This window comes from Furipterus horrens, unplaced genomic scaffold (genome assembly GCF_987537825.1).
Source record: "Furipterus horrens unplaced genomic scaffold, mFurHor1.1.pri manual_scaffold_5, whole genome shotgun sequence".
NCBI classification, from domain to species: domain Eukaryota; kingdom Metazoa; phylum Chordata; class Mammalia; order Chiroptera; family Furipteridae; genus Furipterus; species Furipterus horrens.
This window is the reverse complement of record NW_028327175.1, coordinates 159,335,277-159,363,206: the sequence shown is the minus strand read 5'-3', so window position 1 is coordinate 159,363,206 and position 27,930 is coordinate 159,335,277. Positions and strand designations below refer to the sequence as shown.

Sequence of the window (27,930 nt, the reverse complement as noted above, 5' to 3'; positions counted from 1 at the left end):
TTCTTCACAACCCATTCACTTGTTTATTCAGTTCAATCCACAAGTATTTGAGTACCTATGATCTGTTCTAGGTGCTTGAGCTGTGTCAGGGAAGAAAAGGTACAATCTTTGCCCTCACGGAGTTTACACATTGGCAGGCTGGGGATGGGGCATGGGGGAGACACGAACACTCATGCCTAAGGAAATTATACAGTGTGCTGAGGGGGAAGGGACAAAGTAAAGAGGTCAGGTGGTTGGAAGCGAGATGCATTTTTTTTTAAATAATGTGGTCAAGGGTGCTCATCTGGGAAGGTGACATCAGAGTGAAGACTTGAAGGAGGTGAAGAAGTGAGCCACATGGAGAGCTCAGCCACGCAGGAGCCTGGAGGCCGCTTGCCTCCTTCCAGAAGAAAACGGAGGCCAGCCTGTCCCTGGGGAAAACAAGGAAGAAATGGAAGAAGGGGTTTTAGGAACTTGAACTTCAAGAGCTAGTAGGAAAGAAAATTCCACTCTTATTGTCTGGAAAAGACAACATGAAAATGGCATTGGACTGCTCTAGAGAGAGCCAGGGATAACCAGCCTCCACCCAGCCAAACAATGGGGGAAGTGGGGCTGGAGGAAGTGAAACTCATGAGCCAGGAGCCTTGGAAGGCTCTCCCCACCCAAGCACAGCAGCTCTGGACAGCCAGATGCCCAGCCCCGAGCCCAGGCCTTCGCCACCGCTCCACCCTGGGCCACCCATATCACCTGCCTTCTCCCTGTATTCCTTGAACTCATCAAGCACAGTCCAATCTCAGGAGCTTAGCATTTGCTCTTGTCTCTGCCTACATTTTTGCCACCAGATATTTCTGCCACTCACTGGCACCTCAGTGGTCTTCCCTGCCCATCCTGTACTATTAAAATAGCTCACCACCTCTACCACCCCGTTCCCCTACCCTGATTGCCACAATCCGATATCACGTTATACATCAATGTACTGCTTGTTCTTAGGGCAGTAGAAAGTGAGCTCCATGGGGCCAAAGACTGTGTCATATTCATCATTGTGTGGACAAAAAGGGGCCACAGATTAGAACTGACAAGCTCAGGGAAGGCCTGCATGGTGGCCTTACAAACTCAGAGACCTAAAGTAACCAGGTAAGATGGCCTGGAATTAAAATTGTCTAACTAAAAGCAGGTTGTGTCCTTTGCTAGGCTAGAATCTTCCCTAACGAAAGTCAATCTTTACCTTGATTGGGCCTGTCTACTGTCTTTTTGTATCTATGATAACACACCTTTGGAATGTCAACATAATTTCCTTTTTTCAGACTCCTGAAAGCACAAGGAGGGCACCAGAGCGGAGACCATAAATCCCCTCATTGTTATTGTTATCACGTTAATTGTTGACTGTTAACTGTCCTGTACCCACCTGTCTGAAAGAAGTATGTGTCTATCATTTTACTATTTTATCCAGTCCCAGAGGTCCTCCTTTCCTGCTTTGCTTTTTTCCACCTCCCTAATCTATCACCAATGGATTTCTTGTAACCCCCTTATACCACCTCTTTTGATTGTAATGTATAAAATAAGATGCAAAACTGCCATTTTCTGGAGCATTTTGTCAGCCTCTTGAGGTTTCGCTTCCTGTCAATTGTCAGTTTGACTCAAATAAACTCATAAAAGTTCTCACAGGTTTGGACATTTCTTATGGCCCTAATCCAATTGTCTTTTTTTTTTTTTTTTTTTTTTTTAATGGTAGCAGTATGGTTTTTTAAGCTGTGCCTTAGTACAGGCGCTGGGGCTTACCTATGGCACTCTTAATGCATAAAGCCCAGACACTCTGCCAGTTCTTTTTGAGCAGTGACACCAGGAAGTTGACAGAGAAGTGGATGTTTTACACAAGCTCATGTTCATCATCTGTCACCTTCACATGGCCAACAGCCACTGCTAGACACAGCACCTTCTCCATCTGGAACTAATTGTAGGTTTCATTTCATTGACTTTGGCCACCATGTTCTCATTGTGGAAGGGAATGTCCCAGCCTTATTCAGGCATGGGCCCAGGTTTCATGGGATCTGCTTGATCAGAGAGAGACTCTGAAGATAAAAAGGCATCATGCTTCTTGGCCAGCTTCTTGATCAGTTTCTTATTCTTGCTGAGTTCCTTCAGCACCTTGATATCCATGTGGGGGATGTCCACAGCCTTGGCCTCACCACAGTGCTGCTGGTCCCCCAGAACACACACGGAGAACTTGGGGCAGGGAGTAGACTTAAGCCTAAAGGTGCCTAAGAAACGTTTGTCCTTCTCTGAGGTCATAGTTCTTCAAGCTGATCTGCAGCTCCACAGTCTCCCAAAACTTTCAGCGCTTGCGCTGGTCCCTTGCAGGACTTCCCACACCGCCTCATGGAGGGTGTCGCAGGAGACTTTGCTGTTTGTGATTCCTCGTGCCGCAAAACCCGGAAAAGAGCTCCAACTGTCTTTACAAGAAGAAAAAACTTGGACACAGGGGGAAGAAGGTGTGAGACAGGAGAAGACCATGTAACCATGGAGGCAGGGATTGGGGTGACTTACAAGCCAAGGGTGGCAGGCCCCCACCAGAAGCTAGGAAAAGAGAATGATCCTCTCCCACAATCTTCAAAGGGAGCGTGGCACTGTGACACCTAAGTTCTGACTTCTAGTCTCCAAAACTGAACAGAAAAACTTTTGTCTCAAGCCGGCCAGTTTGTGGGGCTTCATTAGGGCAGCCATAGGAACTGTTATCTGGAACTCCAGTCTCATACGTGACCAAAGATGGATCACTCCACTTGCTGGGTGCCCATCCATGGAGGGTCCCAGATGCAGTAGACACATCCCTGCTCTCAAGGAGCTGGTGGGGAAGACGTGATTTACAGCTTATTTACAGCTTGCAAAGATTTCCCTGCCCATTCTCGAAACTGTGTCTTCCAGGAAGAGGAAGTGATGGAGCTGCAGTGAAGCAAGCGGACATTGTGAAGATGGATATGCTGAGTGAAAAGTCCCCACCAGCAGGATGTTGTCACAGAACAGCACTGACCAATGCACACATAATGTCAGTCACGTATGTTCACCTCAAAGGTTCTAAGCACATATTCAAAAAGCAAAAGAAAGAGGTAAAATTTATTTTAATAAAATATTTTATTTGACCCCAAATATCCAACTTATCTTTTCATATATTTATAATCAATGTAAAAATTATTGAGGTAGACTTATTCTTTCATGCTAAGTCTTCAAAATCCAGATGTGCACAGCACATCACAATTCCCACCAGCCATCTAGAGGAAGCCGCACTAGACAACATAGTCGTGGAGGCTTCCAGGCATACTAGCTGAGCTTAACATAGGCCCGTGGACCTCCAGGGCTTCATCAATGAGCTTTGGGAAGTCCATTAATTTCCCTGAGACTACAAGCTAAAATTCAAGTCCATGTGCTTTTTCCTCAGAAGAGAGTTGATAGTTTTACTAGATTTTCAAAGGAGTCTGGACTTTTCCAAAGCGTTAAGAGCCCCTGGAGTGGTTGTAGACTTACAGGCTGAGGACAGAGCCCAGCTCCCCTTTTCCAGTCCAGGAGCCTGTGGACAGAGAAGGGGGTGCCTTATTCAAGGGAACTTATTGCCTTGTGATACAGTTCAGACTAAAAGCCATGGTTCAAGGCCCTGTTGGCTCCCCCCACCACAACCACTGCCTCTGCCCCCAGCCCTCCAGGGCAACTGGGATCCTTGGTGTGACATCAGCAGTAGGGAGGGTGTGGGGGTGGGAACTGAAGTCAGCATGCAGCAGTTTCCACAGCTTCTTGCGCCTACAAGTGTGACACGTTCTTCTACACGTATCTTTTTTCTCATACAAGTTTCCACAGAAAGAACAACTTCCTCTTTTTATTTTTCATTTTTGTTCTTGTCCCATCTTCCTCATCAAAAGCCCAGCATCTATGAGTCTTCACCCTGCCACTCAGAGGGATCTCCACCCTGCCTCTCAGAGGGACGCTCCCAGTAGAAGCCCTGCACCCCCATCCTCGGGCAGACCTATAGTGAAGACTCCTTTATAATGGGAGTCCCCAAATCTGACTGCTCATCAGAATCACCTGGGGAGGAGGGGAGCGGGAAGGGGGGGGGTGGGACTCAGACCCATTACACCTGAATCTCTAGGAAAAGGGCGCAGGAATAGATGATTCTGTTAGTGTTTGCCTTTGGATTTGTTTCTTTTTCCTAAGGAAGGTGACGTGGCAGAGTGAGAATTGGCCTTTGCCATTACCTGAATTTTGAAGCTGGCTTCCTGTCACTTTCTAGCTCTGAGACTTTGGGTAATTTTTGTTTTAACCTCTCTGAGTCTCCATCTCCTCACCTACAGAATGGAGAGAACATGATATTAAACCACTCACAGCTGTTAAGAGACCTGCTTTCGTTCCTCGCAGGTGCCAGCCTCCTGGGCCTCCCCCTCGCCCTCTCTCTCGCCCCCACATCAACTTCCCATTCTCCCCCATATAACAGGGAAGTTTCTTTCAAGAAAATATCTAGTGGCTTGAAGAACCAGATGTTCCAGACTCCAGCATATTTAGGGTGAAGACACTTCCCTGAGTTCCTCCCAAGTCATCAAAATAAAGATAACCAGTTATTTTCCCTCAAAGGATGGATAAAGAATATTCCCGAAATCTATTTCAGAGTCTTGACATGATCCCAAGCAACATTACAGATTTTCCACAGTCAGTGGCTGGAATCCTACAATTTTCTTTGACAGAAATGTTAATGTTGACTCACTTACAGATTATGTATTTTTTTAAGTCCATAAATGCCCAAGGAAGAAATGGTTTCAGAAAGTTGCATATGAGATTACTCTCAGAGGCCCCCTGAGAGGGCTGGAGCAGCTCCAGCAGCCTTGGCCTCCCAGCGCATCCTCACACCTACACTCTCTTCCCCTCCCCACCCCATGCACCTCCACTCCATGAAGGCCAGGCTCCTCCTGGTGCCTCAACTCCACTGAACCATCCTAGCCTGAGTCCTCATCTCCACATGTGCCGTCTTGAACTCCTCACCCTTTCTCATCCTTCAAGTTCCACTTTCTCCAAGAAATTTCCAGGTCTCTCCAGGTCCCCCAGTTTGCAGGCTCCTTCTTCTGAGTTCCCAGAGCCTTAGTTACCTGCACTTCCTCTTTGACCTCTTTACTGGGAGCTGGAAGCTTGGATTCTCAGGCAGGGGCCAGTGCAGGGTCTCACACAAAAGAAGTGTTTGATAAAGCTTTGCTGATTGCTGGATTCGATACGCCCTCCAAGGGGTAGAAGTGGAAATTCAAATTAATTTAGGGGTTAGTCTAAATTATATCAGCCTGAGACCCGCATGACTCATGCTTAGGTCAAGTCCCGGTAGAACCTGAAGTTGCAAAAGAGAGGAAACAATGTTTGTACAAAATAGCCTAACCACAGTGTGCACATATCTTGTTTGTTATCTGCACTGACGCTTTTGGTTTCAGACACATAGGCCTATTGCAAGATTAGTTTTCTGGTCCAGGAACTAGATCTTCGCTATGAGATCAGCTGGAGACATGAGGGATGAGCCTCTACTCAGGGTTAGGACCTCTGTCACTTTCAGAAAAACTTTTTCATAAATGGGCTTCTTTTCAACAAAACGAAATATAAAATCAAAGAGAAAGCATATTGAGAAGGAAAAATGCTGCCCAGAGTATGTTTTTCCTGAGTCATTAGCTTGTTTTATTTCATAAGCACATTGTTGAGTTGTGTAACTAAATCCAGTTTCCCTTTTCTCATTGGTAGCTAGGAAGCTCAGAGTCAATCCTGTGACACTTCAAAATGAGGATGTCCATTTCTGCATTAGCTTCTTCACTGGATCCATTTTATGTTTGCATCTTCACTTTTTCCTTATTTTTATCATCAACCTGCTGAAACTTGTCTTAAGTCCTATTTAGAACAAGGAGGTGGGTAAGAGAAGGAAAAAAGTGGTCCTTGCCCTTGAGGAATCAAGAATAGATAAGTAAGGAGATAAGGAACAATAATGGGATTTAACATTTATTTAGCACTTATGCTAAGAAGTATGGTATATCATCTCACTAAATTCTCCAAAAGGCTCACCAGGTAATAAGTATAGAATTGTTTTTTCCACAAATTGAAAGTGGAAAAGTCACTTTTCCACTTTTGTGCTGCCTCTCACTATAAAAACCAATAAGTAGAGACAAGAATTGAATCTTTATGAGTGCTTTATTCAGATGCTAGCGATCTGAGGAGACAGTGAGTTATGTACCCTCAAAAACCATCTTAACAGCTCATCTCAAGCCAAACGTTTTTATAAGGAGAAGGAAAGGGTAGGTAATGGGTTTGGAAAGAGGTTAATGCAGTCCTATGGCAATTTTCCTAGTATTTCTTTATCTGCTGATCCATAATTTTTAAAAAGATTTTATTTATTTATTTTTAGAGCGGGAGGAAGGGTGGGGGGAAGAGAGAGAGAGAGACATCAATGTGTGGATGCCTCTCACACATCCCTGTTACAGAGTAGGGGTCTCCAAAAATCCCCAGAGCCTGTGGGTTGGGGAATGGGGAAAAGGGAACAGCTTTTAAGATGCCTTTGCATGACTATGGCTAGTAGTTTAGTGTCTCAGCTATGGAAATGGTTTTGGTTCTTCCAAGGCCCCAAGAAGATGGGAGGGGTTTTGACCATGGAATGGTACAGAGAGCACACAGAGCCTGCGCAAGGTTCTGTGAATGATCAGAACTGGTCACCACGCCCACTGCATCACAGGACGAAGTCAGGGATTCAAAAATAGGCGGCAGACATTTTAGCTAGAATCTCCATGTCGCTTTGAGAGGAGGAGAGGAGATCCATGCGGTTTGCAAAGAGGGCAGCGGAGAACCCCATGCGGCTTGGAAAGGAAAGGAACTCCATGCAGTTGACAAGGAGGCTGGAAACTCCACGTGGTTCTGCATTAAAAGCTGGAGAGCACCACAGCACAGGCAAACCTCCCCAATCAGGACTGAATGATTGGGAGCTGCTGGTAAAACTGAACTGTGTCTGGGAAGTAGGAAGACTGTATCTCTGATTTTTCTAAAACTAGCCTGGTTTGGTAGGGGGAGGCAGAACTGTGTTTGTGGGTGTTTTAAAGAAAATAAGACTTAACAGCAGAAATCCGCAAATAATCTAAATCTATATAACTATTAAATAAACAATTCTTTTTCTTTTCACCTAACTCTGGTATTGAGAGTTATGCTTCTGGTGGCAGGCAATCGGGCCCCTAATAACTGAACAGTCTGTGGGTTCTATTTCAATCCGGACAGCCCGTGGGTTCTGTTACACCCCCAACTGGGGACCTGGCCTGCAATCCAGGCATGTGCCCTGACTGGGACTCTAACTGGCAACAGTTTGGTTTGCAGGCCAGCATTCAATTCACTGAGCTGATCAAGAATTCTTTACCTGAGTCACTTCCTTTCCTGGAACACAATGGCTCAGAAACCATCTCCATTGCTTTTAGACCCGATGGGCCACAAAAGTTGAATTACTTGTTGACCTCCTAGAGTCACGTAGGCCATGCACTCTAGTTCCTGGAGTAACAGCTTTCCATATGCATTAAGCACCTAAGCCTATCAACTCTGACTGGAGCTATAATCTTTAACTCTTGAGTTCCCCTATCAAAATTAGTATTATAGGTGGGGAAAGAGAAGTCAAGAGAGGTTAACTCATGAGGCCAAGATCACACAGCTACTGAATGGTATGGTTGGGACCCAAGCCCAAGTATGGGTGATAACAAAGCTTGGGCTCAGAGGCATGATATACACAATCAAATGTTAGGGGCAAAAACTGAAAGTGCTATAGTGGGTTTCGTAGAGTCTGGAAGTAACAGTAGTAACTTCTGGCTAGCCTGCTCTAAAAAATGCCAATGTCTTTGACTCAAACAGAGAATATTTTTACTAAGTTCATAGTACCTTGGTTGTAATAACAAATAGCTAAGAAAGTAAAGAGCTTGAGGGTCCCAACACTACGCTCCCAACTTCCCCTCAAATCCAGGCCTCAGGGAGAACATTTGGACTGCACACCCCTGAGGACAAGGACTGTGTCTTATTGTTGACACTGTGCAGAAGAAGACATCTATACCCAAACCTAGAATGTATTCTTGTCACGTTCATAACACACACAGACACATTCAGACTCCACAGATTCCTATAGAGGCACCTGCCTTTTTCCTTATAGCATTGCTCACAGAAGGATGTACAGTTTATCAAATTTCAATGAAAAGGAAAAAAATAGTAAGCTGGCTACTTTATATACAGAAATAACAAATTAAAAACAAGCTTGCATCCAGAGTATAAAAGAGGATTCAGGGCACTAAATAGCAGTTTATACTTAGATCTGTGGGACATTAATGTCTGCCAGTGCTGATGCAGAATTAGCAAGAAGTGGGGTCAGCCCCCTGAGGTGTTTGCTTCACACCCCCCCCCCCTAAAAAAAAGCGGTGCTGTAATAAATCACAAACCCGTAATTGGGCAGGTCATGGTAGGTAGTTATGTCCTAGGCCTATAACTTCCTTAGTGAGAGGTTTTAAGCCAGCTCTATCCATTGTTCTGGTGCCTCTAGGTTTAGCACACCTTTGAAATATAAGAAGTAACACCTCTCAAAGGCACAACCACCCTCAAAAGGGCACATAATCTTGTTAACTATCCTATAATCTAATCCCACCTAGCTTTCTCCTACCTTCACATAGTCTTCCTTAAATTCCCATCCTTAATTCCAAATGCATAAAAGAAACTGCAGAATTGTTCTGCAAAGTGTTTCAGATCTGGCTTCTGGGCATTATCATCAGTTTTGGCTCAAACTCTTATGAAAATTCTCCATAGCCCTGGCCACATAGCTCAATTGGTTGGAGTGTTTTCCAGATATACCAAGGTTGTGAGTTTGATACCCGGTCAGGGCACATATAAGAATCAACCAATGAATGCATAAGTAAGTGGAACAATAAATCGATGTCTCTCTCTTTCTCTCTACTCCCTCTGCCTTTCTAAATAAATAAATAAATAAATAAATAAATAAATAAAAATTCTCTATCGGTTTGGATGTTCAAGCCCCAGCAAGACTTAATACCTAATCTAAAAGTAGTTTCAGTCTCAACCCGTCTGGAATTTCCTGGTCAACACTAGGTACTCTACCTGATAAGACCCCCGCTGCCCTCCCCTGCAAAAGGTCTGCTGGCCTGAAACAATGCTTTCTTTTCTTTTGCTACTACCTTTCTTGTCCCACCCAGCTTCTGCCTACAAAAAGCCTTCCCATGTTACAATTGGTTTATTTTAAGGAATTGTCTAACTGAATTGTGGGGGCAAATCTGAAAACTGTAGGAAAGGCAGTAGGCTGGAAGACGACAGGAGCTGATGTTGCGGTCTTAGTTCAAGGGCAGTCTGGAAACAGAATTCCTTCCTCCTGGGAGAAGACAATTTTCTTTCAAGGCCTTCAACTGATTGAATGTTGCCCACCCACACTATGAGAGATAATCTGCTTTATTCAAAGTCTGATTTAAACGTTAATTTCATCTGCATGGAACCGACTGTGTCCTCCCAAAATTCATATGTTGAAGCCCTAAGGTGTTAGCAGGTGGGGCCTTTGAGAGATAATTAGATCATGAAGGCAGACCCCTCATGAATGGGACTAGTGTCCTTATAAGAAGAGGCCAGAGAGCTAGCACATTCTTTCCACCATATGAAGGCACGGACAGAAGATAGGTGTCTGCAGTTGGAAGAGGGTTCTCACCAGAAACCATTCTAGCTGTGTCCGGACCTCAGCCTGCCGGCCTCCAGAACTGGGAACAATGCATTTCTATTGTTTTTAAGCCAGTCAGTTATGGTACTCTCTCAGAGCAGCCCGGACAGTCTAAGACATCTAAAAAATACCTTCCCAACGATATCTAGACTGCTGTTTGACCAGCCAAGCTGACACATAAAATTTACTATGTTGGGCACTTAACTAGCTTTGTGACTTGGCCTCAGTGACAATACATGCTTCATAAAGTTGTTGGGATGGGTCAGACAAGGTGCACACATGAGTGCTTTGCTCAGTGTCTGGCACATGGTGAGCAGGGTCAGGTCAAAGTGGGGCCCCTGGCAGCAGAGTATAAAGGGGCCAGGCCTCCGGTCTTCCACACCAGTGTCAGTGGTAGCGGAGCCGCCTTACCAGCCAGGGAAATGCATTCCGCCAGCTCTGAGAGCCACATGGGAGCCGAGACACATCCTCATGACCCATTCCTCTGGGAACACAGAAGCCACAGGTGTCAGCTGCCTCTCTAGATGGCCTGACCAGGGGGTCTTTTGAACAGTGATGCTACTAATGCACCAGCTGAAGGGAGACCAAACCCCATCCCAAGGGCCAGCCCAGTGACCTGTCTGTGGTTTTTGGCACCCTACAGGAAGCATTAGGCCAGCAGATATATCCATTCAAGAAAGGATCACCAAGAAGCCCTCCACAGAGAGTTCACCTTGCATGGTAAAGTGGGGTTTTTTGTTTTTGTTTTTGCATGTTAAAGTTAAGTCTAAAAATACACAACTTATGGCAAAAGAACATATAAAAGGAAATTATTTCCCTAAGTGAAGCTAGGAAAATTCCTTGGCCAATGGAACAGGGAAACTGAGACAGATGGCTGAACACAGTGGCTGAGCAATTTACAGCCAGTTGATGGTCACCACGTGCAAGGCCTGGAGTGCCTGGCAGGGGCAAAACTGGGAAAACAACGGCCTCACCTCCAGGGTAACCTCCCCTCCCTGGAGATAACTTCTAAGCCTCAGTCATATTTCAGCTCCAGGACCAACTGCAATGACCAAAGAGCCCCCTATCACTGACCAATCAGAGGAGACCATGACCCTGAAAGGGCACACCTGGAGAACTGATGGATATTCTACTGAAACCCTCCCCTGAGAACTCCCTTAAGATACCTGCTTGCAAGAGAGAGATAAAAGCCTCAAGACAAAGGACCCAATGCGCCCTCTGGGGAGCACCCTGCGCCATTCCCTCTCCTTTCTTCCCCACACGCCACTTCTTTCTTCACAGGCATGCCTCTTTCTCCTAAAGTCTAAGGCAGTGGGCAGCTGGCAGCTTGTCCTTGGCTGATCCCCAAAGCTCCCTTTCCTCTGACTTCCCAGTGAGCGAAGGCAGCCCAGCCCAGGCTCTCTTGATGCTTCTTCTATGCTAAGCCCTTCCTAGTTTCATTGTCCCCAGCTTCAATAAACTCATCCACATAGTCACCTGGACACATTGTGAAATCTTTCCTACATGAAGTCATTTCCTACATGAAGTCAAGAACCCACATGCTACAGATGGCCCTAGGCAGACCCGTTCAGTGCCAGGCCCCTGTCCAGTAACGCAAGGTCAAGACGGGCTCCCAGATCCCCACTATCCAGTAGTTTTCAGCCATTGACACTGCCCTAAGATGCCTAAAATAAAATTGAAAATTAAGAAAGAATGATTGTTGAAATCATACTGACCTTAAAAATGTTCATCCCAGGCTTGGTGGAAAAATTATGGGGACACAGAACTGCTGCCTCCAAGACAATGGCCTGCATGTACATCCTGGAAAGGGAGAGTCCTGGGCCAAGGGGAGGGTGGGACGGGAGGGTCCCCATCCTGGGCACTCCCTGCACATCCGGGCAGGACGGACGCAGATTGTCTTGCCACTTCTCTTCATTCTTCTGTGAGAGTTAAGGACTGGAGTGTCGATGACCTTCTGCTATAAACTCTGCCTTCAAGAATCACCTGAAAACACAGCTTCCCTCTCTTCCGCAGCATGAAATAAGACAACCTGGAGGCAAAGTAACCTATGTAAATGAATGTGCAAGTAAGTGTGAAGTGACACCCAAAGGACCTGAGTAAAGCAAAGACCCCTTTCTGACCCCTGTTTGTCCAGATCTTAAGCCTAGGTTCCAATTAAAATGGTGTGTGTCCCAACCAAAGCTCCAGGAAGGATCCCCTTGTTGATAAAAGCAAACGTTCCCCGGGGAGACTGGCAACCCCTGTCCATCTCAGGGCAGCCAGAACAGAGTCACTCCTTCATCGCCACAGTCCAGGACTAGTTGTCCTTTCTTCCCTGGTTCATTTCCACTTCCACTCCTGAACGCTGGATCTCCCCCAGAGTGTATTCAACCACATCAACAAATATTACTGTGTGCCTGGCACTGTTCTCAGAGCTGGGCTCCATGACACTGTTCCTGCCCTCACGCAGCCGGCATTTGTGGCCTTTCCATCTTCCGTTTCCTCCTGTGAACCTGCCACACTCACAAATTGTGACCTCCAGCTGGGACCTGACCCCAGGGCTCCAGCGTGGCTGATTCATCTGGGCTGCCCGTCATCAACTCAGATATGCCATGACTCATCGAATTTGCTTACCAGCCTCCTCTTGCCCTTCACATACCCATTCAGTGACAATAGAAATGGGTCTCATTTACTGAGTAATGAATATGTTCCACGCACATCGTTATCTAATTTAACCTTCAACACAAAGCCATGAGGTGAACTCAGATGAGGAAAGGGAAGCTCAGAAAGGTGAATTTGCTCACGGTCACTGTAGCACAGGAGCTCCAAACTCAAGCAGGGGAGCTGCTTAATTGTTCATGATATTCCATGAAAAACCACCTGAAGGACTAGCCGATGTGGACGTGCCATTTATTCCTCCCATTACAGGTGAGCGCACGGACGGCTGCGGGTGGGTGCAAGAGAGACCGCACCTCCTCCAGTCTGAGGATTGTTATAAGGGGTCCCAGAAAAAAGGAGGCACGTGTCCTACGTGTGACTAACCTACATTACCTCAGTGTGTAAAAGGGTCAAGAAGCAGTCACAGGACAAGGAGCCTCTCCCAAAGGAAGATAAGGGGGGAGTTACAATCCATTCCCAAAACAATGCACATTCGTTCTGACAGGGGCCCTCGGTCCTCAGTCCCGGGAAGAGGAAGGGAAGGGCCACGTCCATTGACCCCACATTTGCACAGCTAAGAAGTAGCATAGCCTGAACTTAAATCCAGGTCTGTTTCCAATGAGCAGCAGGGTATTTTCTTTCTCTTTTTAAGTGTGTCCAAAAACCCCTGAGGAACCCTGAGAACTTTTCAAGGATCTGTGAGGTCAAAACTATTTTCACAATAATATTAACATGTTATTTGCCTTAACTCTCATGCTCTTACAAGGGTACCATGGGTTTTCAGAAGCTACATGATATGTTGTATCACAGTAGACTGAATGCAGAGATAGATATAAGAATTCAACAAGTTGTTTTTCTCATAAGCTGGACATCAAAGTGATTTGAAAAAATGTAAAATAATGTCACTCTTCTCACTGGTTTTTCTTTATTTTGGCATATATAGTTATCATAAAATATGTTAATGTGTAATGGGTTTATTTTTATTTAGATTTTTTCTTAGTTTTAATGTCTAATATGATAAACATCAATGAATATAACCTATGGCAACAAGATTCAATAATTTAAAAATATATAAAGTGGTCTGTGGTAGGCAGGCAGACAGACAGGAGCAGAGCAAGGAGGATGGGCCAGGCACAGAAGGTCACCAGGGTGGAAAGCCTTGGGTGCCTAACAATGGGCAAGACTGAGTAAACAAGGACTTGGACCCCAGGGTAAACTTTCCTCCCCTAGTATATTGCTAATCATGTAGTTTGAATTCCCCGACCTTTCCTCCCTAGAAATAACATCTAGGCCTCAGTTGTGATTCAGCTCCAGGCCCGGAAAAGCAGCCAAACCAGGCAAGTGATGCCATGGCTGACCTCAGGACCAGATGCATTGACTAATGTCCCCCTGCCCTGGAGCCAACCAGTTAATGGAGACCACAACCCTGAAAGGACACACCTGGAAAGCTGGGAACTCCCCTAAAACCCCCACCATTAAAAGGCCTTAGGATGGGGGGACCCAGCAGGCTCTCCCTCCCAGGAGCAGCCTGCCCTTCTCTTTTTCCTCCTTCTTCTTCCCCCCCAAGCAGGTTTTCCTTGCCTCCTTCTTTCCTAAGCTCCAAGGGTCCTTCTTCTGCAACGTGTTTCCGGAACCCGTTTCTTCTGCGGGTCACTTCTTCTACCTCTGTGACTTTCCAAATAAATTTTCTCTTACATTTTGAACCTTGACTCTGAGCTCCTTCTCAGTGAGAACTCAAGCACCGAGGTTGCTGAGCCAGGGTCTGCCCAACCCACCAGTCTCGCACCTGGTGCCATTCTCACTGCTGCCAGTGGTCTTAAGACCAACAAGTCTGAGGCCCACTGATTTAAAGCTTCTCTTACTGTCTTTCCTTTGGTTTCCTCAACACCTCGTATCTAAATTTGTTGAAGAACCTTCAGATGTTTTCTGGCTTCCAGGCTGTCCTTGATTCCCCTTGTCCTGCAGCTGCTATTTGTGGATTTCTCTTGCTGTTTTCTACCCAAGATTCCTTGTCCTTCTATGGATTTTAAATTATAATTATATATTATTTTTATTTTTAACATTTTAGGGCCAATAATTTAATATGACATGGGTTCCCATGTGTATCATGTATCACTTTAGCAATGATTTGTATCCCTTGAAAATCCACAGTTAAAATCTGTTTGTTCAAAGAGACTCAGGTTTAAAATATTCAGAACTAGAAAAAAAAGAACCATTTGGAAACAGTGGTTCTCAAACTTGAGTTTGCCTCAGTCACTGGGAGGGCTAGTTAAAACCTAGATTGCTAGCTCCACCCCAGAGTTCATAGGTCTGGGGTGGGGCCTAAGAGTTGGCATCCCCAACAAGTTTCAGGAGACTGCCTGAAAACCAAAAGAGAGGCAAACAGATCCAGAGGTGAAGAAATAAAGATACAGAGGCCTCAGTTATTTAAGTCAATATATTGCCTTCTATTTGTTTTTTCTTTTTTTTAAAATAATTTATTATTGATTGATTTTGTTTTGTTTATTTATTTATTTATTTTTAGAGAGAGGGGAAAGGAGAAAGAGAGGGAGAGAAACATCACTGTGTGGTTGCCTCTCACTCATGCCCCCAACTGGAGACCTGACGTGCAACCTAGTCATGTGCCCTGACTGGGAATCGAACCAGTGACACTTGGCTCACAGGCCGACGCTCAATCCACTGAGCCACAGCAGCCAGGGCTTATTTGTTTTTTCTTGCAGAGTCCCAGATAACACAGGATGGTAGGCAGAATATTGATCCCCTGACCCCCATCCCCAAAGATGTCCGCGTTCTGGTAATCCTAATTCCTGGAACCTGAGACTAAGTTACCTTATATGTCAGAGGGAACTTAAATTTGCTGATGGAATTAATGCTGCTAATCAGATGACTGTAAAATAGGACAATCCTGGATTATCTAGGTAGCACCAGTGTAATCACAGGAGTCCTTAGAAATGGAAGCGGGAGCCAAAAGAAAAGATCAGGGTTATGTGATGTGAGAAGAACATGAATTGCCTTTGCTGGCTTTCAAGATGGAGGAGGGGGCCACAGGCCAAGGAATGCAGAAAGCATCTAGAAGCTAGAAAAGGTAAGAAAACAGATTCTCATCTAGAGTCTCCAGAAAGGAACGGAGCCCTGCCAACACTTTAGTTTTAGCCCAGTGAGACCCATATCAGACTTCTAACCTGTAGAACTCTGGGATAATAAATTTGTGTAGTTTTAAGCCACCAACTATTTGGTAATTTGTTACAGCAGCCACTAAGTTTGCGGTAGTTTGTTACAGTTTAGTTTAGAAAATGAAAATGTCCTGTATTTTACCACTTGCCTCCTAACAATGCCCTGTTAAATCACAGCCACTGACTGCACCTGTCCACAGTCAGGTCCTTCATGGACCACCCAGTCTGGCCTAAGCCTCTCTGTCCAGCCTCATGTTTCCCTAAGTGCTTTTTTCAGTATCTTCTTCAGTCATAGCTATTCTTCTCATTTTCCTCTCTGGGCCTTTGGTATTAAAATGACTCAAGCCCACCCTGGCTGAGTGACTCAGTTGATTGGAGCAAAATGTTGCAGGTTCAATCCCCAGTGAGGGCACATACCTAGGTTGCAGTTTGATCCCTGGGCAGGGTGCAAACAGAGGCAACTGATCAATGTTTCTCTCTCTCTCTCTCTCTCTCTCTCTCTCTCTCTCTCTCTCTCTCTCTCTCTCTCTCTCTCTCTCTCCTCCTCTCTCTCTCTCAAAATCAATAAAAGCATATCCTTGCGTAAGGATTGAAAAAAAAAATTTAAAAACACTGACCCAACTGCCCTTTCCATCTCTTCCCCCACAGGTTCCACCATGCTCTTGCTTCTGCCCAGTGTAATCCCACCACCCCTCAGAGCTCAGCTCTAGTCCCACCTCTCCTAGATCACCTTCATCCTCAGCCTCCACAGACACACACACACACACACACACACACTCTCTCTCTCTCTCTCTCTCTCTCTCTCTCATTGGGGCATGGACCACTTCTGCCTGTGCTGTCACTGTTTCAAATGAGTAAGGACATGTGTCGTGCCTGGCTTTGGACTGCAGATTCACCAGGGCCTGCCTCTTTCCCAGGCTGTGGATCTCAGCATCTTCAAGCCCCTCTTCCTAGAGGGGAGAAAACAGACTCTGGGAGAGTAAGCGATAGCCTCTTGGCTTTCAGTCCACCGATCTTCCCACTTCCCCCACAGCCTCCAGGCCCTCACTGGAGAGTTGTTGCACTTGTCGTTGCTTGTTTCCTCAGTGAGGCTGGATTACAGCAGTCCCTCTCTATGTCGCGGTTCACTTATTGCGGCCTCATTGTATTGCGGGATTTTAAAAAATATTATATTTAATTATTTATTGTGGATTTTTCACTGTAAGGTTAATAAGGGGCTGGGAATGGTTTATAGGTGTGTGGGAAGGGTTTATAAAGCCTTAAAATATATATAAATACTAAAATAAATGTAAGGTTCCTACTTTGCGGATTTTCACCTATCGTGTGGGTCTAGAACGTAAAACCTGCAATAAGTGAGGGAATACTGTACTTGCTCTTTCCATAGCCAGCCATCTCTGCCTGCATTCAGCATGGCTTCCCTCCCTCATTGCCCCCGAACCTGTCTTTGAGCTGAGTCTATAAAGTCACAAAGGTTTGTTTGAGCAAAACCAAGATTGTCTCCCAGGCCCAGCTCAATAACAAGACCTGTGTGTGTCCTTCTTTTCCTACCCTCCTTTACATCGTGAATGAGGTCTGTGTAGGGAACTCCACTCTGTGGAGTGATCTGTGGTCCTTGCAAGCCCTGCTTCACTGAGCGAACCACAGAAATGAAGCAACTGTTAAGTGACTTGGCGGTGAGATCCGTGCTCTTCTCTGAGCCTTGGTTTTCTTATCTGTAAATTAAGGAGTCTGGGCCATCATGCTCAACCTCACTGGTTACTGGGTAAAATAAAATAATAATGGATACCATTTTCACCCACCAGGAAAGCAAAGTTTTAATGTTAAAGAGGATGTGGGGAAGCATACATTTGTGCGTTAACTAAGGGAACATGAGTTGATACAAATCTTAGGGAGAATAATGTGGACATATTTTAAAATGAAAATTATGCACATTGTTAGAGGTCAGGATAGAGGGTGGGTATTCTTGGGAGGGGCGGATTGATCCAAAGGGAGCATGAAGTGGGCTCCTCAGGTGTTGGCCACATTCTATTTCCTGTTCTGGGTACTGGTCACACTGTGTGTTCTGCTTGTGAGATTCATTAAACTGTACTTTTATGATGAATGCTCTTTTTGGTATGTATTTATACTCCACTAGAAAGTTAAAATAATATATGCATGTTCTGTGATCCAATAATTCCACTTTTAGAAATCTATCCTATTTTTTAAAAAACATCAATATGTAGAGATTTATTTACAACTATGTTTCTTGGTTTACAGTAACATGAAAATTCAAAATAACCTGACTGTTCATTATAAGGGACAGGTGAATAAATAGGGTATATCCATGCTATGGAATTAGAAGCAGCTTATAAAAAACATTATATCAATCTGTATTGAGCTGGAGGAAGGTTTATGGCAAATTACTAAGTGGGGGTAAAAAGTTACAGAGTAAGATGTATAGTAAGTCTTAGGCATAAGACCTGGGTTCCAGGAATTCAGGTCTAATTTCAGCAAGCCTGCAATAAATCTGCTGCCCCCAGTGACTGCTGATGCCAGTAACTGCCTTTGTTTGCCCTGCGGTTATCCTGTTTAACAAAGATATATTTTTCTGCTAACAAGATTTTAGTAACTTCCCTGTTCTTAGCCCCTACTTCCCTATCACTAGCTCCATTTGGACTTTTGGAAGTCCTGCCAACTCACCCACTCCTTAAACACCCTCCCAGCTCTGTTTCTGCCCAGGGCTGCAGTCACTCCAGACTCAGCCCTCCTGCTTGCACCTCCCCAATAAAGACTTTGAACTGGTTTACACGTCTCCTCCCTTCTTCCTCACATGAATCTAACAATAAGATTCCATTTTTGTACAAGAACAAACTTGAAGGAACTGTTACAGAACCCCAGCCTGTGCTGTTCTGGAATAGCTGTGGGGTCCGAATGCCCATCGCCAATACAAAAGTTTGGTGGAAAAGGAAAGGGGGGTTATTTAAAGGTTATACAGATTCAGGATAACGGCTGATTTCTGCCGTTAAGTCCCACTCCCTTTAAAACACCCAAAACCACTTAGTACTGCCTCCCCCTGCCAAACCAGGCCAGTTTCAGAATACTCCAGTCATAGGTACTGTTTTCAGAAAAGCAGAAGTCCACGGCTCCATATTCCCAGTCACAATTCAGCATTCCAGAGACCTCCCCACTAATCCGTGCTTGGTTAGGCAGGTCACCGCAATTCCAGCCTCATCAGCTGAGCTACTGTGTTCACCTGGCAGGTTTCCCAGTGGGTCTCCTCTTTCTTACTCCAGCTCTTAATCCAAAACCACATGGCACCTCCATTCACACCAGATCTCGTGGTAGAGGGGCGAGGGGGCCTTCTATATGCTTTAAAACCACATGGCTCCCTCTCTCATCGCTCCCTGTCATGGCTGGATGCCCCAATTTTTAAATGCTGATCTGGAGTTTCCTATGTACCCTCCTACTCGGCACTATATGTACTGAAAGTCACACATTTTACCTGGGAGGCAGCACAGTTTCCCTTCAGGAAAGGCATGGCTATTACCTTGCCATTGTTAAGAAAAGTATCTTAAGTCATATCATCTCATTTCTCCTCCTGCAAACCATGGACTGTGGGGAATATCTGTTGGGGACCTCTCACTCTGTACCCCCTTTCAGAACCAGTAGTCATATGTTTGAATATAACTGTATATGTACCTGAGCACAGATAAAATTATAGAAGGGCACCCATCACACTGTTCATTTAGATTCCCTCAGGAATGCAAGGCTGGAGGAAAATGAGGGAGATTTTTATGTTTCTGTTACTGGACAGGGGCCTGTCCCTGAGCAGGTCTGCCTAGGGCCAGCTGTAGTGTGTGGGTTCTTGACTTTGTGTAGGAAAGATTTCACAATATGAGTCCCAGTAACTATGAGGATATGTTTATTAAAACTGGGGACAGTGAAACTAGGAAGGGCTTAGCATAGAAGAAGCAACAAGAGAGCCTGGGCTGGGCTGCCTTAGCTCACTGGGAAGTCAGAGGAAAGGAGGCTTTGGGAACAGGTTCAGGGGATTAGCTTGGGACATGCTGCCAGCTGCCCATTGCCTTAGAGTCTAGGAGACACGTGCCTGTGGGGAAAGAAGTGGGGGAAGAAGAAGGGAAAGGAAATGGTGTAAGCTGCTCCCCAGAGGGAGAATGTGAGTGCTGGATCCTTTATCTTGGGGCTTTTATCTCTGTCTTGCAGGCAGGAACCTTAGGGAAGTCTCAGGGGAGGGTTTCAGCAGAATATTCATCAGTTCTCCAGGTGTGCCCTTTCAGGGTCATGGTCTCCTCTGATTGGTCAGTGACAGGGCAGGGGTCTAGTCATTGCAGTTGGTTCTGGTGCTGCCCACCTGGTTTTGCTGCTTTTCTGGTCCTGGAGCTGAAATACAACTGAGGCCCAGATGTTATCTCCAGGGAGGAAAGGCCAGGAGGGAAGAGGTTACCCAAAGGGTGAGGCCATTGTTTTCCCAGTTTTGCCCCTGCCAAGCCTTCCACCCTGGTGACCAATAGCTGGCTGTAAATTGCTTGGCTATTGTATTCATCTAACTGTCTTAACTTTCCCTGTTCCATTTGCCAAGAAATTTTCCTAACTTCTTACTATCCTGTCTCATCTATACTTGAATTGTTATAACAAGCATATACTAACTTTTTAATTTAAAATTTTAATAAACCAAGAAAAGGGAAGGTAGGGGATCCAGGTAAGGGTGCTGCCCCCTGGGGAGAAGTGAAGGGCTGCCCCAGGAGAACACCCGAGCATCAGATCTGGAGAACAGTCCATGTGGACAGAGCAGGAGGGCAAGGCTCCTGGAGGGAGGTCTTTGGGGGGAAGGGATGAATACATGACTGACAGTGAATCTGACATTCAAAATACAAAGGGAAACACTGAGCGGGGAAAAGGCAGTTAGAAACTCTAAGAAGAACATAAATCTGTGCAAGAAATAAATATAATCATAGTATATTTTACTTAATGCTGCAATGGTGATATTTATATAATCATTGCAATATAAATATAGTTCATTATTCATTATATACTTTTAGAATCCTACAAAAAAACAAGAAATTGATTATGACAGAGTAAAATGTATATATAAGAATGTGTATTTCTCCAGAATGCAATGTATAAATGAAAAGGTAGATGATTTGTGAGGTTGAAGAAAGGAAGTTAAAAGGGAACTAATTACCTTACCTTAGTGAATGGTCAATAAATAGAATAATACACATGTATATGCATATATATTTACATATGTATATACATATATACACATTTGTTACATATTATTATATACAACATATAACCAAAAACAGATTTAATATTGGGAGCTATATTGAAAGAGGTGAGGAGGGGAAGTAGGGTATTTTAAGTGAGCTAAATTCTCTACTGTCATTGTAAGAAGTCAATCAATAATCTTTTAAACTGATAAATTAAGAAGTAGTGATATGAACATGTTACTATCACATATCCAGGTAACCACCAGAAGAAAGTTAAATAGGCTCCATCCTGGGAGTTGTTGAGGGGGGTGTATAGGAAAGGATAGTACTCAGGGCTGCTACTTTTCATTTTGAACTCTTTGAAACTATTTTTTTTCAGCTAAGAGTATTTATTTTTTCAATTACAATTGACATACATTAGTTTCAGGTGTATACCCAGTGATTAAATATTACATAACTTACTAAGTGATCCTGATAAATCTAGTACCCATCTGACACCATACACAGTTATTAGAATATTATTGACTATGTTCTCTCTGCTGTACTTTATGTCCCCATTACTATTCTGGAACAACCAATTTGTACTTCTTAATCCCTTCACCTTTCCCACCAACCCCTAACCCGCCTCCCATTTTGTTTTTTAGATTCAGTTGTTGATAGATATGTATAAATTACCATTTTGTTGTTCATATTTTTTATCTTTTTTTCTTCTTAAAGAAGACCCTTTAACATATCATGTAATACTGGTTTGGTGGTGATGAACTCCTTCAGCTTTTTCTTGTCTGGGACCCTCTTTATCTGTCCTTCAATTCTAAATGGTAGATAGCCTTGCTGGGTAAACTAATCTTGGTTATAGGCTCTTGCTTTTTTCATCACTTTGAATATTTCATGCCAATCCCTTCTAGCCTGCAGTTTCTTTTGAAAAATCAGCTGACAGTCTTATGGGAGCTCCTTTGTAGGTAACTAATTGCTTTTGTCTTGCTGCTTTTAAGATTCTTTAACTTTTTAAAAAAGGAAATAAATGCAGTTTTGTGTGGGAGTGTAAGTAACATGCAACAAATTCCAACTTGGAGATATTGATGATAACCAAGATCTTTAAGAAAGGGTGAGTTTGCCCCTGGGAGCCTAGAGAGACTAAGAACCTAGATCAGAATCCTAAGGATCATATTTATTTAAGTGATGGATTTTAAAAGCTCTTAAAGGAAACACAAGAAATGCCTGGCAAGGTAAAAGCGTGTGAAAGTGCAGTGTTGTGAAAGAATGAGGAAAGAAGGAGGAAGCATCAGTCTGCCAAACACCATGCTATCAGAAGGTTAGGAATGATGACTGAAAATTTTCCATTAGGTTTAATGATATGGAGGTCCCTGGACTTCTGGTCAATGGCCCAAGTCCATCATATGTTGTATGCACATATATTGGTTTATTGGACTATGCACTGTATGTGTATACATAGGTGTCTTGGACTGCCTGGCTACAGAAATAGGAGGGTAGGGTAGCATTTTTCTCATTCAGAGGTCCAAGCTCTTATTCACTTGGCATGTGACTCTCATTCCCTCCAAATGTAGATGGTATTAAATGCAAGTCCAAGTTACAAACACATGTCTGTCCTGCAGTTTGTGGATTTCCCTAAGATGTTCTGTGTACTATAGGAGAAAGAATTGCATCCCCATAAGCAGACACTCACTTTCATTTTAATCAGATGTCACCAGAACACAGCCCTTCTTGGGGTGTGAGAGTGGGGGAATCTGAATATTTGCTGTGCCCCAAACTTGTCAGGTTCCTGAGAGAGTCCTGGCTTTATATGCAGAGTAGTTAACATCAGGCCACCAGGACAACCACATGGATATTTCAAGTCCCCCAAGAATTGCTGCTTGCCCAGTCTATATTCCTTGTCAAATAGCCTCTCTTTCCTTTTCCTCACCTCCCTTGAGGCATTCTAAAATATTCTGCAGGGGTCATTAGGGAGTCTCTAGCTTTCATCTAGAAGGCTTCCCCTTGGGCCCTTAGAGACCTAGTGCTGTGGTTACCAGTCTCAGCTGCACACTGGCACGCACCCAGCAGAATTCTCCTCCTAGTACAGGAGGTCCTGAAAGAATTAGGAGGAGACACTTGTAGCTCCTAGACTACCTAAAGCTGCTGGGAATGTTCATTTTTGTCCCTCTGTCCCCACGCTGGGTTCTCCTTGGAAACCAAAGGCACAGAATAACTCAGAATAACCTTCTGGTTCAGGATGCTTCTCCCTATAAAAGGTGTTCCAATACACTCTAGCTCTAGCTTCCTTCTCTTAATTCTAAGAGCAGAGGTCCTTGAACTTAATGTATATAAGAATCACATGTGGTTCTACTAAAATGTAGATTCCTGGAACTCAACTTCAGAGTTTCTGATTAGTTCTGGGCTAATTCCTGGGAGTCAGCATTTTAACAAATTCCTCTCCATGATCCTGATGCAGGTGGTCCTGGGACTTGACTCTAGAAAACAATTCCCTAAAGCTATTATTGAAAATAGGACCTTAGGTATAATTATCCCAATTCTTTAATAGTCATTAACAATCATTCAATAATTATATAAAAGAAAATTCCTGCTGGTAACCCTGAAACAACAGAGTTGCCCACATGGCAGCTTGGTACCACCTCTGTGGAAGACTGGTCATGTAAGCACATACCTTCTTATCAGCTGCTCTTAGAAGGTGTCAGTTCTCTAAGCACCCCAAGGAATCTAAAAGTGACTTTCATTTATAATGCAAAGCACGTGTCAAGTAGGATCATTTCAAACATACCTCTATATTTGGTATACATACTCTATTAAATTCATGTGATAAGATACATTGTTTTCAAATTAAGAAGGTAAAAGCAGGCCTATGGAATTCTTTTTTTTTTAACAGTTGATAATATAAACCTTTATTTTTAACAAGAGGCCCAACGATTTCAGGTTTTGATTAAGAGTGTGATTTGGGGAAGCACTTCTAACCTTCATTGTACCAGATGACACATACAATAAAATTAAATTACAAATAATGTAATTGAACAGAAAATTTTCTTACATAAACTATTGATACCTAAATACAATATGGTTTTTAAAATGAAATTGTTATGTGTATAGTTGCATTCACGAAGATAAGTACACTATTCAAAAGCTAAACATTAGCAGCAAATTCAAATGCAGACAAAGATATTTCTTTGAATTCCATGTTTCATCGAGCATCAAAAACCACCAACTTTTAGTCCTTTTCTTGTACATTATTCTGTGTCCACATTCTCTGCATCTGATTGGATCCCTGGATTTAATTTCATTTTCTCTATGACAGTCTCCACAGATATATATCATCGGCTGCTGCGTTGGGGGTTGGACGTCCTGCTGGGTGTCCGTTTTAGTCTTTAGTTTACAGAAGCTTCTCACTCACCACTTCCAAACGGGCCGCGGCTCCTCGTCGTGTTGCAGCCCAGGAGCATGGAATTTAATTACAATTTGGAACATTCTGGCACATGCCCAATGAGTGAAATTTAAGCTACCCTTTCAGAGGAGGTTGGGAATCATTTCTTATTTTTAAGTGGAATGCAATTTGATTTTATGGACTCTATAATAAATGAAGGATTAAATATTCAGAAGCAGAGTTCAAAACTATTGAGCCTATAAGAACAGTAAGTTTGTAACATAAAGCCATTCTATTTTTGCATAATCAATAGAGCAAATTGATAATTATTCTGTTTTCATTTTTATAGTTTTTTAGATGATTGTACGATTTTCTTAGTGTCTAAGAAATAGCTTTTAGGTGAAAATTAAAAGCAAAAAAATCATCCATATAAGATTACAGATGACTTCAGGGCAGTAACAGGAAAGGCAAATTGATTAAGATAACCAGTGGAGAAAAAGTGAGTGAGATAATTCGGAAGAAAGGGGGGGGGGGCGGGGAGTACTCTGTACTGATCAAGTTGGTATGCAGCTGCCGCAGGTCATGACACGTTCAGAAACTCATTATCATTTACCAGGTTTTCTAGTTTGTTTTTCTTAACTATTTTTGGACCCTACTTTCATATAGAGCATGTATAAGGCTTTCTTATTATTTCCTGTAGTTGAAAAATTAATACTGGGTCATGACCTTCCTGGGAAAAAAAGTTACTGGCTTAAAAAGTCTGGTTGGATTACATGGTTGAATAGGTTACATGGGTGAGATTTTATGTGAGCTATACTTTCTCTGGGATTTCTCCTTGATGCATAGTTCCTGGTTGCTTTCCTGAATTTTCTTCCCCATTCTAGGTTTTTTCAAAGTCCAATAATAATAAACGATTAAAACAATGGGAATTGCCATTATGATCCCCACTTGATTTTTCTTTCCCTGAAAGGTTACATCCTTCTGAGGTATAAAGTGATTAAAAGGCCCGTTTGTGTACTGCCCCTTACACTGTGAACGCATCTATATACACTGAGCCATTTAAGAAATGTTTAAAAATTAATAATAAATGTCATTGCCCTAACATACATACTTGTGTTTTCTCTCTTCATATCTCATGGTTAGTAACTTATTCTGATACTCAAAAACAAATGTGGAGCCCTGACCAGTGTGGCTCAGTTAGTTGGGCGTTGTCCTGCAAACCAAAAGGTCGCAGGTTCCATTCCAGGGCACATGCCTGGGTTACAGGTTCAATCCCTGGTCGGGGCACATACAAGAGGCAACTGATCAATGCTCCTTTCTCACATCAATGTTTCTGTCCCTCTCTCCCTCTCTTCCTGCTCTCTAAAAATAAATAAAAAAAATATTTTTAAAAAGAAATTGGAGCTTTAAAAAACCAAACTTGGAAATACTGCAACAGGTACTTTGCTACAAATAATTTTCAAATAATCTATGTATATCTATATAGCCATATTTATAAGTATGGTTTGGGCAATGTATGATATTAGGTTAATCTTCCCATATTATAGTTTCTGTCAGGCTTAATGGCTTCTCAACAATTTTACTTGAGTTCTCCCTTTAGGTGTTGTTGTCTCTTCTTACCGTCCATTCAAACTAAAATTGATAGAACCAACTTGTTAACTTTGTAAAAGGTACTCATATGTGACTTTGGGCAAGTCACTGAAGCTCTTGATAAGCCTGTTTCACATTCTGTAAAAGGAGGATTATAGTATCCATGTCAAAGTTTTTGAGACAATTATATGAAATAATACATGTAAAATACTTAGCAGAGCGTGTGGGATAGATTAGATAGTGCTCGGTAACATTAGCTTTTATAACTACATTATGTATAAGGTATAAAGAAACTCTAAAAGTAAACCAGAAAAGGCAAGAGCTGGCAAAACTGCTTACAGGCCAAATCTGGCCCACCACCTGTTTTCATGAGCAAACTACCTGTCCTCATGAGTAGTTCTTTTTTATTATTATTATTTTTACTTATTAATTTCAGAAACATTAATTTGTAGTTCCCACTTATTTATGCATTCATTGGTTGAATGATGCTTCTTACATGTGCCTTGATTGGGGATCGAACCCAGAACCTTGGCACATCAGGATGATGCTCTAACCAACTGAGCTACCATGTCAGGTCTCGTGTATAAAGTGTTGTTATAACGTAGCCACATTCCTTCATTTACACATTGCCTACAGCTGCTTTCACAGCAGCATTGAATAGCTGCAAGACTGTATGGCCTGAAAAGTCCAAAATATTTACCATCTGGCTCTTTACAGAAAGTGTATCAACCACCGAGTGTCGGAAGAAATTTAATTGGCCATAACAAATAGCACTTGAAATGTAGACACGTATATTTTCTAATCATACACAAAAATGAAAAAAAGGAAAATGCATATCTATCAAGCCCTTCCTCTCACATGATTCAGGGAGAAGCTGACAGCTTTGGTTCAAACTGAGAGCTGAGGAGCAGAGATGAACAAGATGTAGATAACCTAGAAGAGTCCACTGAGTTGTAGGCAATTGCAACAACTTTCCCAGAGGAACTGCAAGGGAAAAGGAAAAGTCTCTCCTTCATCCAGTGGTCCCCCCAAAATAACAGCAAAGAAGTGAGATCGGCATTTAAATAAACCTGTTATTAATAACTAAGATTTCCCCCAAAAGATAGTCCATACCATAAGACCCTAAAATTCACATACATACAAATTTCAATGTTTTTCTCAGACAACTGCTCAGCTATTATGTAGTCTTATGATAGGTAGGCATTCTATATATATTTATTGAATAAGTGAATAAGTGAAGTGAGTGATGCCTTTAAGCCTATAATTGTCTAAATCTAGCAAGATGGAAACAAATTGCAAAGGAATTTTATGTCAAAAATCATTTTTTTAGCCCTGATTGGTGTGGCTCAGTGGGCTAGGCATTGTCCTGCAAACCGAGGGGTTGCTGGTTTGACTCCTGGTTGGGGTACATGCCTGGGTTGCAGACCAGGTCCCCAGTTGGGGACGTGCAAGAGGCAAGCAATCTCACACACTGATGTTTCTCTCCCTCTCTTCCTCTCTCCCTTCCCCTCTCCCTAAAAATAAATTTAAAAAATATTTTTTAATCATTTTTTTATTAGCTCAGTATTTAGTCTTTGCCCTAATAATTGGTTTTGGGGTAAGGAAAAAGAGGAGAAAAGGTTATTTGAAATCTATGGCTGTGGTAGGTCATTACTCTAGCCAAATTCTATCATGATCGCAACACTTCTAAGGGTTCTGGGCATATGCATTTCATGTAAGATTTTACAAAATTAGTTCAGAATTACAACCAAGTGTGTAAGTAACGAAGGGCCTCTACTACACATTAGTGATTCTATATAGTAACAGGTATTAAAAAAAACAAACAAACATAAACAATGACAAAGCTTTGTCAGAGTTCAAGCAAATAAACCAGTATTTAAAAAAATTTTTATGTTTATTTAAGTTAAACTGATGACATATGTCAGGGAGTATGATCTCAAATGCTCCAAAACAATATTAAAAGAATCCAGTGTTACCAAAAAATCCAATAAATTCCATAATAAAATAACAATTAAAGACACACCATTGCCAGGACTCCAGATTCAACCCAAACCAATGTGTACTAAATAATGGAGGGATTCAAGTTTTCCTTCGGATGTGAGACCTAGACCCCTGTTTTAAGTTTCTGAAACCTATCTTCAACACCCACTCTGTCTGCACAGTGCCCAGCACAGAACAGGCTAGGGTACTAGTTCTCAAAGGGCTCCGCTCTAGGGAACCTCCGGGTGGGGCAGGTGATTC

General features: G+C 43.1%; 1 long non-coding RNA gene and 2 pseudogenes across 3 annotated transcripts; all 3 read right to left on the bottom strand.

The window, feature by feature from the left end:
* LOC150010202 (uncharacterized) lies at positions 1–11,504 on the bottom strand. 3 transcript variants are annotated; one of them, XR_016511388.1, is made up of 4 exons: positions 11,425–11,504; positions 4,996–5,329; positions 4,218–4,307; positions 1–410 (listed from the first exon to the last, which is right to left on the bottom strand). It is a non-coding gene; the product is annotated as an uncharacterized LOC150010202 (long non-coding RNA). The 3 variants fall into 3 exon arrangements; XR_016511387.1 differs by lacking the exon at positions 4,996–5,329; XR_016511389.1 differs by lacking the exons at positions 1–410; positions 4,996–5,329 and adding an exon at positions 3,121–3,538.
* On the bottom strand, positions 1,736–2,956 carry LOC150010203 (large ribosomal subunit protein uL1 pseudogene; annotated as a pseudogene).
* A 12,415-nt stretch (positions 11,505–23,919) lies between the features above and the next one.
* Positions 23,920–24,978, bottom strand: LOC150010201 (DNA-directed RNA polymerases I, II, and III subunit RPABC4 pseudogene; annotated as a pseudogene).
* Positions 24,979–27,930: the final 2,952 nt, after the last annotated feature.